At 42.4% G+C, this 9,148-nt stretch overlaps 1 protein-coding gene across 2 annotated transcripts in view; it reads left to right on the forward strand.

Moving 5' to 3' along the window:
* The window catches only part of SYNE3 (spectrin repeat containing nuclear envelope family member 3), a 104,684-nt gene extending 96,511 nt beyond the window's left edge, over window positions 1–8,173 (forward strand). For both annotated transcript variants that reach the window (XM_082228784.1, XM_082228785.1), the window contains exon 20: window positions 784–8,173. The gene's annotated coding sequence lies outside the window, so the exon portion shown is untranslated. The remainder of the gene's footprint in view (window positions 1–783) is intronic.
* The last annotated feature ends 975 nt before the right edge of the window (window positions 8,174–9,148 follow it).

The raw sequence follows: 9,148 nt of genomic DNA on the forward strand, positions 1-9,148 counted from the left end.
GAATATAAGTTAAATAACCAGGGAGACAATATACAGCCTTGCCGTACTCCTTTCCCAATTTTGAACCAATCAGTAGTTCCATATCCAGTTCTAACTGTAGCTTCTTGTCCCACATAGAGATTTCTCAGGAGACAGATGAGGTGATCAGGCACTCCCATTTCTTTAAGAACTTGCCATAGTTTGCTGTGGTCGACACATAGTCAATGAAGCAGAAGTAGATGTCTTTCTGGAACTCTCTAGCTTTCTCCATAATCCAGCCCATGTTTGCAATTTGGTCTCTGGTTCCTCTGCCCCTTCGAAATCCAGCTTGCACTTCTGGGAGTTCTCAGTCCGCATACTGCTTGAGCCTTCCTTGTAGAATTTTAAGCATAACCTTGCTAGCGTGTGAAGTGAGTGCAATTGTGCGGTAGTTGGAGCATTCTTTGGCACTGCCCTTCTTTGGGATTGGGATGTAGACTGATCTTCTCCAATCCTGTGGCCACTGCTGAGTTTTCCAAATTTGCTGGCATATTGAGTGTAGCACCTTGACAGCATCATCGTTTAAAATTTTAAATAGTTCAGCTGGAATATCATCACTTCCACTGGCCTTGTTATTAGCAGTGCTTTCTAAGGCCCATTTGACTTCACTCTCCAGGATGTCTGGCTCAAGGTCAGCAACCACACTACCTGGAGTGTACGAGACATCCATTTCTTTCTGGTATAGTTCCTCTGTGTATTCTTGCCACCTCTTCTTGATGTCTTCTGCTTCTGTTAGGTCCTTTCCGCTTTTGTCCTTTATAACAGTCATTGTTTCCCCCCAAAGAATCCTATACTATAGTTTGTTACGGGTGCTGACAGTTGTTAGGAGACTCCTATTCCCCTGGAGTTCCCAAGGAAGAGGGATTGATTGCTAAACCACTCTGAGAATTGCTCCCCATCCCTGATCACAGCTGCATGGCTTGACTGCAACCCTCTGCATAGTTACATGCGAATAAACTTGATTGAGCTCCCTGATGCTTATCAGTTCCAAGTTGTAAAGCATGTTAAGCTTTAACAAAAGGCCTTCAGCCAGCTGAATCTCAGCCTTTAGCTTTTAAACAATCTTGCAAAGAAGTATTGCCATTTGAACGACCAGCATGAAGAAGGAACTCCATCAAAGGAAAGGAAAGATGTGTCCAACCTCTGCTTGTTTATTTCTCCCCCCCCCCCATTCTCTGACTTCCTCTATGCTAATCTGTCCCAAACAACAGAAAAAACTTCACTAACAACTCAATCGCTTGGTAGAGCAAGGAGGGTGCACCACTTACCCTGGTGATCTGGAAGATGATTTCATCCCTTCCGCTCCGGAAAAAAAAGACTGGAACTGCACCCCCTTCCTCTCTCTTTCCGCGCCTGTTCCTGCTCTGGCATCCTTCACTGCCTTTTTGCACTCTGGTCCCATAAAAATTATTCAGAGGAAAGGTCTACTGATATCGCTTAAAATATTTTGCCGCTGTGGATTAAGACTATTAACGTTTTGCAAATAAGGAGGCTGCTTCACAGGGGTGTTAGCAGCCCAACTGCACGGGATGTTCTTATGCTGTTGGCTACTCGAGTGTCCACTAGAGGCTGACTTGTTCATTGCTCAAACCAGCACAGTGTGGTTGGGAAGAAGACTCATTAGCCCATGCAGGGGTCACCTAAGGTGGCAGACAAAGCCAGCTTGGTATTCGACGTATCAGTCTGCTCCAAGACATTCCACTTTCTTGCTTTAACCCAGCTGCTGCTGCAGCTGCTCAGCTTTTGTCTCAGCCTCCCTGCTCAGAACCTAGAAATGGTTTGTTTGCTGATAGACTATGATCACTTTAGCAGCCGCTATCGCCTTTAATCCCTGCTCTCTGCAGAATCATGGTGTTTTCCAAAATATTACGCTAGCTTTCTCTTTCATGTGATTCCCCCCCCCCCATTTCTGTGGAACATAGAAGTTAGCTTTTTTTCTTGTTTAGATCCATTATATTTCTGTAAGGCTAAGAGGCAAGCAGATCCACTCATTTTCTGCCATTACTCCACGCAGTTCATGTTGTGGTCTTCATTTCTGAGAGAGAAAGAAATTTAGCATTCGATATCCCTCTTTAAAAAAGAAAAAAATTAAAAACCTGCCTCAGTTCTGTTTAGTTTAAAACCTGGGCATGTGTTTACTAAAGTATTATCAGGGGTCTCCAAAGAATAAGACTTATCTTGGAAAAGCTGAGCTGACCTGTAGTCTAAACGGCACCACCGTAATTGCACAAGGGGATCCACAAGCAACCCATTGTTACTTTTTCTGCTTTGGAAATTGTGCACAAGGATTGGCTAGTCGCATATTTTTCCAGGCTGTCTTCCCATAAGGCATTCGCACATACTGCTGGTGAGGCTGGATTGTCAAGGAGTAGGGAAAGTGGTGGTCCTAACTGAGGTCACATCCAAGTAGGAATGGGGGCAGAGGGAGGGGAAATTGATTCAGTTTGCACTTAAACTTACCTAATTCGCACTTTCTGGAAATGCACTAACAGAAATTCGGAATTCGCACGTTGCCGAATTTTCGCAATGCAGTTCTTCAGTCAAGTAATGTGTACAAAGAATGCCTATACTAGGGCAAAGTGTTCGTGTAAATGCATATATTAATGAGCAAACAAACACAACATGCCAGGTTTCCGCTTTCAAACTGACTTCAACTCCCAGGGAATGGTGGCGGGGGGGAGGAGCCTATTTTCTGCCTCGAGCATCCAGTGCAGAATGACTTGTGGAGCTTAGGGATATCGTAAGCCAGCCTTTTATTTAAACCTGATAGCTATAGGTTACAACAAACTACAGTGGTACCCCTGGTTACAATCTTAATTCGTTCTGAAGGTCCGTTCTAAAAGCTGAAACTGTTCTTATCCTGAGGCATGCTTTCACTAATGGGGCCTCCGGCACGTGATTTCCGTGCGCATCCTGGGGCAAAGTTCACAACCGGGAGCAGCTACTTCCGGGTTAGTGGAGCTCGTAACCTGAAGCGTTCATAACCAGAGGTACCACTGTAAATGCAGGTATGTACAGGGAATCCAATGCAGGCAAATGAGCAGGCTGATATTATTATTATTATTATTATTATTATTATTATTATTATTATTTAAATTTATATACTGCCCTATACCCACAGGTCTCAGGGTGGTTCTCAAGGTAAAATTACAATATAAAAACACAAAATACATAAACAAAATATAAACATAAACAGCTGAATAACCCCATAAAACAGTTAAAAACATTTTTAAAAAATATATCAAAAAATACAATTAAAAAGCAGTTTAAAAGAATGTAGTGTTTATCTTTGACTGTGATATGGCTAGGATCTTACTTCTTTTTGCTGCTTTTTGTAACTATCTGGTTCTTGGAATGTGCATTAGAATGTGATAGAGGGGGGTTAGAGTATTCCCTCTCATCCCTGTGCCTAGCATAGAAATCAAGCCACCCTCAAGGCAGGACAAGTTAGTGGAAGTCTCCCCGTAGGGTCTGTGCTTTAGAGGCTCCACAACATTTGATTTGTCCTGAAGCGATAGTTGACTTGAACATAGGAGAGTGCCTTACAGCAGAGATGCAGGATTGGGGGGGCCTCCAAATGTAGCTGGACTCCAGCTCCCATCATTCCTGACCATTGGGCATGCTGGCTGAGGGCAATGAGAGTAGGAGTCAAACCATTTGCTTGGTGGTGGCAGTTCTCCAGCATCTCAAATTGGGGTACTAGCCTCACTGGAGGTGGTGTGAAGTCAGGGGAAGCGCTTTCTCTGCCATAACTAGATATCCTTTTCTACTCTGCCCTCCCCACAATTAAGCAGCAAATTGGCAGACGGACTTAGGTACACAGGAAGCAGCCCCTGTCTAATGTGTCATCCAGCAATATCAAAAGCAACACGATGGCCAGAAACAATAACAATGTGAAAAACTTTATGGAATAACTCAAAACATCAAAACTAACAAACCGTAGTCAACAGTGACTACATAATCACATGAGCACTGTTCCAGAGTATTTTTCATTATATCTATTCAAAAAAAGATTGGTTAATGAAGAAATTACATATCTTTCTACTTATGAGTGTTGAACTAATTGGCTGATGAAGAATTCAATGAAACAGTAGTTGTTATCTGGAAACACTGTACAGCAGAGTTCAGAGTTGGACATCAGAATTGGACATTTGCTGATTATACAAAGCTTCACAGCTTGCTCTCTGCCAGGTAAAGTCTGGGACCATGATTCATTTAAGGGCTTTCAGAGACTAGACTTCAGTTTGTTAGTTTTGATGTTTTGAATTATTCCATGAAGTTTTTCACATTGTTTTTGTTTCTGGCCATCGTGTTGCTTTTGATATTGCTGGCTCATATTTTGCAACACAGGGGTTTGTTTGTTTACTCGTTAATGTGTCATTCAATCAGGAAGGAAAGGCAACATTTTTTCAAACACGACTCTCTTGCTCCAGCTTTGCCATATGGCTTTTACAAGCTCACCCGTGCATTTTGATGCCCGGAGCCCCACTTCCTGCTGGAAATGTGTGAAAATGCCACTATTAGGCCGATTGTACTACACAGCAGGGTCTCGTGTTTCTCAGAAGGAAAAGACGGGGGTAACCGTGAGCAGGCGGCAGTAACAAAGCATTTACTCGCAATCTTTCTCTTTTTCACAAGCCATTGATCAACGTCTCCTCCTGGAATTAGTGTAGATTGGTTCCAAAAAAGGCATAGCAAATTTCTAGAGGAGGAGAAGGCGGCAAACAGGTCTTCTTCCCACCCACTTGCCTAGCGCTTCTGCCCCTTGAAGCCATCGTTTTCCTGCAACCCCAGTTGTTACCTGGGGGTGTGTGTGTTTATTTTTCTCAAAACGAAAAGCCTTTGTCAACTCCAATAAGAGTAAAAGAGCGCAGGTTTGGCATTGCCTCGCACATGCATCTGCCTCATAGCTCCATAAGCAGAGCCTAACCATTGCTGTGATCTGTATATAATAGGAAATGTCATAATTGCACTATTTAAAGGAAGGTGACGTTCCACATCCATATAATTTTCATGCCCAGCTTTATAAAAAGGAAGAATGCTTTCATAAAAGTGGAGAGATATTTTTTTTTTGGGGGGGGAGCTTATTGTGCTAAGCTTTCCCTTCTGCTAAGGCTTGATCCTGTTAGTTTCAGATAATAAAAGGGTTCTCATTCATTCCATCCATGCTATTGGGATTTTGCTGGAATTGACCTCTTTATGGTGCTGCCTTGGGGGGGGGGGTGTTTGAATTTTGAACTGAATATTGCATTTTTCTCAAGTTACATGGATACCCATGGATTTGTGTTTGAATTATCAGGGTTTTAAATTTTTAGACATAAATGCAAAGTAAATGGTGAAAATACTGATTATCTGGGGGTGCCTTTTCACAGCAAACTAATATATATAACTAATATTTATAACAATTTAACTTCCATGGCTCCCTGCCCCCCACCCCAAAGAATCCTGGGAATTGTAGTTTTGGAAGGGTGCTAAGAATTCTAGCCACTATACACATAATATCATTAGTGCCAGATTTAGTTATGTCTCTGAAGTTTAAGAACTTTCAGTCTGTCCAGTATCTGGATGGGTGATTGCCTAGGAACCTTATCTAAGCATGCTACCTTTCCTGGTATTTATTTTCTCTATGGTTCTGTCCTAGAGGTAGATTTTTCAAGTCCTTTTGTTGCTGTTCCTTCTACCCATACTCTGCATTTTATCAGATACTCTGCTATTGTCACCTATCTGTAAAAGCTTAGAAACTCCTAGGAAGAAATATCTCAGAGTCCTAATATGTGAAGAAACCTTTAGTTTCACATGATGATGATTTTTCATCTCCAAAGCATCTCAAACAACTTACCCCAAAACTTAACACTTTTATGTGTGTGTGTGTGACTTCACAGTGAGCTGATCTTACATGCAAATATCTGTACAAATGGCTGTTTGAAATGTTTTTCCAGTGTTAAAACAACCAAGAATTTTATGACACCTTAAAGACTAGCACATATATTGTGGCATAAGGATGTATCTGATGAAATAACCTCTGGTCCATTGAAGCTGGCATGACAATATATTTGTTATTCTTTAAGGTGTCAGAAAAACAGATAGCATTCTGGCACTTCTTTAGTCAGTGAACCTGAACCATGCATGAATTTTTCTTAAGTATTGGACACTGCTCCATAGTGTTTTTTGGAAGGGGAACCATTATGGGAACCATTATGTGTACGGCTTATTTACATAATACGATATAGTACCAGTCAAGCAAATTGATGAGCTACAGATCATCACAAAAAGTCTGGTACCAATGACTGTCTAGGAATGCAAACCACGGAGCAATGCTTCTATGCATGATCCAGTGAAATGAATGGACTCTTAAGTGTGACCAGTGCTCCAAGCCATGGGAATATCGATTGTGCTTTAAATTGCAGTGACACCAGTTTCTACTTGCAATTCTGCAACGTAAGTCAACTCATTGGGTGTTCCATCTTTGCTTCTTCTGTACAGTGCACCAGGCAGCAAAATGCATTTGTGTGTGTGTCAAAAGTAAACCACTTCATTTCTGTAACTTTTCTATTCGTGCTAACTTGAGTGTGTTGTCGGCTCAGGAAAAGGGAGCAAGGCAGGATCATGATCATTCTTTAGCCCAGGGAGAAGATCGTCTTTCCTGCCTTCCAGAGATAGAACCTCATTTCTTACCGTGCATCACCTAGAAGAGATAGAGATGTGTTTTATATTGAATCAGAACTATGCTGCACCTTGCCCTGGGCCTTCTAGTCACCAGCTCAACAAATCTCAGGCAGGCATCCTTCTCAGTTTAGCACCCGAGATCTTGAATGGGAGATGCTATAGACCAGTCTTCCTCAACATGATGCCCTCCAGCTGTTAGACTGCAAGTCTCATCTTCCCTGACTATTGGTCATGTGGACTGGGACCAATGGGAGTCAGAATCCAAAATGTCTAGACAGCACCAGGTTGGGAATACTGCTGTAGACCAAATCAGAGGCATTAAGATGGAGCTATGGCCCTTCTTTCCAAGTTACCTTATCATCTCATCTCATCCTACCTGACAAGACACATGATCAATGGAGCTTACTGGTGGTGGTAAATAGTTGGGACAGAGCATTTCCACGTGTTAGAGAGATTCTCTGGGTCCCTTCAGAGAGCAATTAAAGCACATTCAGCACAGATTTAAAGCACATGGCTTCCCTCAACAAACCCTGGGAACTGGAGTTTTGCCCTCATGGAGCTTTAATTCCCAGCACCCCTAAGAAACTACAGGTTCCAGGATTCGTCGAGGGAAGCTGTGGGCTTTAAATGCATGGTGTGCATCTGCCAGTGGATCTGTTAATGTATAGAAAGACTGGCTACATGCAGACATGTGTTCCTAGAAGGCCCTGCATAGTTCAAGGAACGGGTTTCGTAAAACAACCCAGGTGGCTGAAGCAAGTGTACATCGTTCCCAGCTTTCCTTGGCAATCATGGTCCTTTGACAATGGACTACTAGGACACAGGCTTCATATTTCCTGCTACCCCACCCCTTCTTTGATGTTTTAGCTTGGGCACTTATAAACACCCCATACTGTAGGGACCATTTCCATCACACTGTCCTAGGGTGTGTGGTTTTGAACTATGTTTGTAGAAGCTGGGCTCATTTTAGCTTAAAAAGTGTGGGCCCAAACAGATGTCTCAGTACATGTGCGAGATATGGCAGTTTGTACCTTATCTTAGGCAGATTTTGTGTCCTGGACTTTTTAAAGCTTTCTGGTGTCATACAGAGAAATGCTGAGCAGCCTAACTCCTTCACAAGATAGAGTTGCCATATTTCAAAAAGTAAAAATCTGGACACAAAAGTTACGTTTTTGAGCTGTTTTTAAGGAAAATCAGCAAAAACGACACTGCCAACATGGGTTGCCATATGTCCGGATTTTGCCGATTTCCACCCAGACACTGCCTCTGAATGCAGTATTCCAGGTATGTCCAGGAAATTCCAGGCATTTGGCAACCCTGTCATGAGACTGTTGTCTTTTTGAAGAGCTGCACTTTTTAAAAGAAAAAGATAGAAAGAAGAATCCTCTGCGTGCTCATTTAACGTCACTGTGGTATTTTTGTAAATGGCTTTTTTTAATTAAAAAAAATGCATATATTTTTATTCTAATAAATGCCTTCCTGTTTGTAAGCTGTCGTTTCAGTTTGGTGTTTTATTTTGCGGGGGGGGGGGGAGAGACCCCTCTATTCCAAAAGGGGTTCTGCACATGTCACATGGAATCCAGATGTCTGAGGATGTTGAACAATGAGCAGGTGATGCTAATTTTAGGCACATCCACACTATTCACTTAAAACACATTCGAAGCATATGGTTCCCCCTAAAGAATCATGGGAATGGTGGTTTGTACAAACATAGCACTTTTTTTGTTACTAAATCAATGAAAAAGGGAACTGTGGTTTGTTAAGGGGAGGCCATGTGTTTTAGACGCGTGATGCGGCTGTGACCCTAGTTGCAACTAATAAAATAATCGATTTGGGGAACTTCTTACTATTCGTTATGGAGGAATGTAATATGCCAGCCTATTGTAGACAATTTATTCTTTCTTCCTTCAGTCTGATCAATAGCACACTGGTTTCCTATTAAAAGAACAGCTTCTTAACTTAGGCGAATAGTATGATTTGGCTGCTCTCTCTTCAAGTGCTGCCTTTCATACGCCTTTGCTTCACTCAGTTTATTCCTCCATCCCCCTTCTGACACATGGCACTATGAAACAGGCAGTAGTTGGCGCCATTAAATATGCAATCGAGTGGTGCAGCAATAAAACAGCTAGCACATTTGCAAAGCTAAGCAGGATCCAGCATGGTTCCAAAGTGGATGGGAGACCGTGTCTTGAGATTGTTTGGACTGGAATGCCCTTGGGGTATCCCTTCCAATTCTAAGATTCTCCTAATAAGCATTAATACCCGCTTAATCTCCAGCCTGCAGAGTGTACAGAAAAGAAAAAGCGCAAGTCCTACCACCCTCACACACAATATCCTAACGCATCTTTACTTAATTCTGGGCAAATGTGTACAGGATCGCAGCCCTAGTGGGCATTCGTTGGGATGGCACCACTGGTCATATATGGTGGGGGTAGGTGGCTTCATTTAGCAAAGCACACTTCAA

This window comes from Podarcis vaucheri, assembly GCF_965113315.1.
Source record: "Podarcis vaucheri genome assembly, chromosome: 1".
Lineage (NCBI taxonomy): Eukaryota > Metazoa > Chordata > Lepidosauria > Squamata > Lacertidae > Podarcis > Podarcis vaucheri.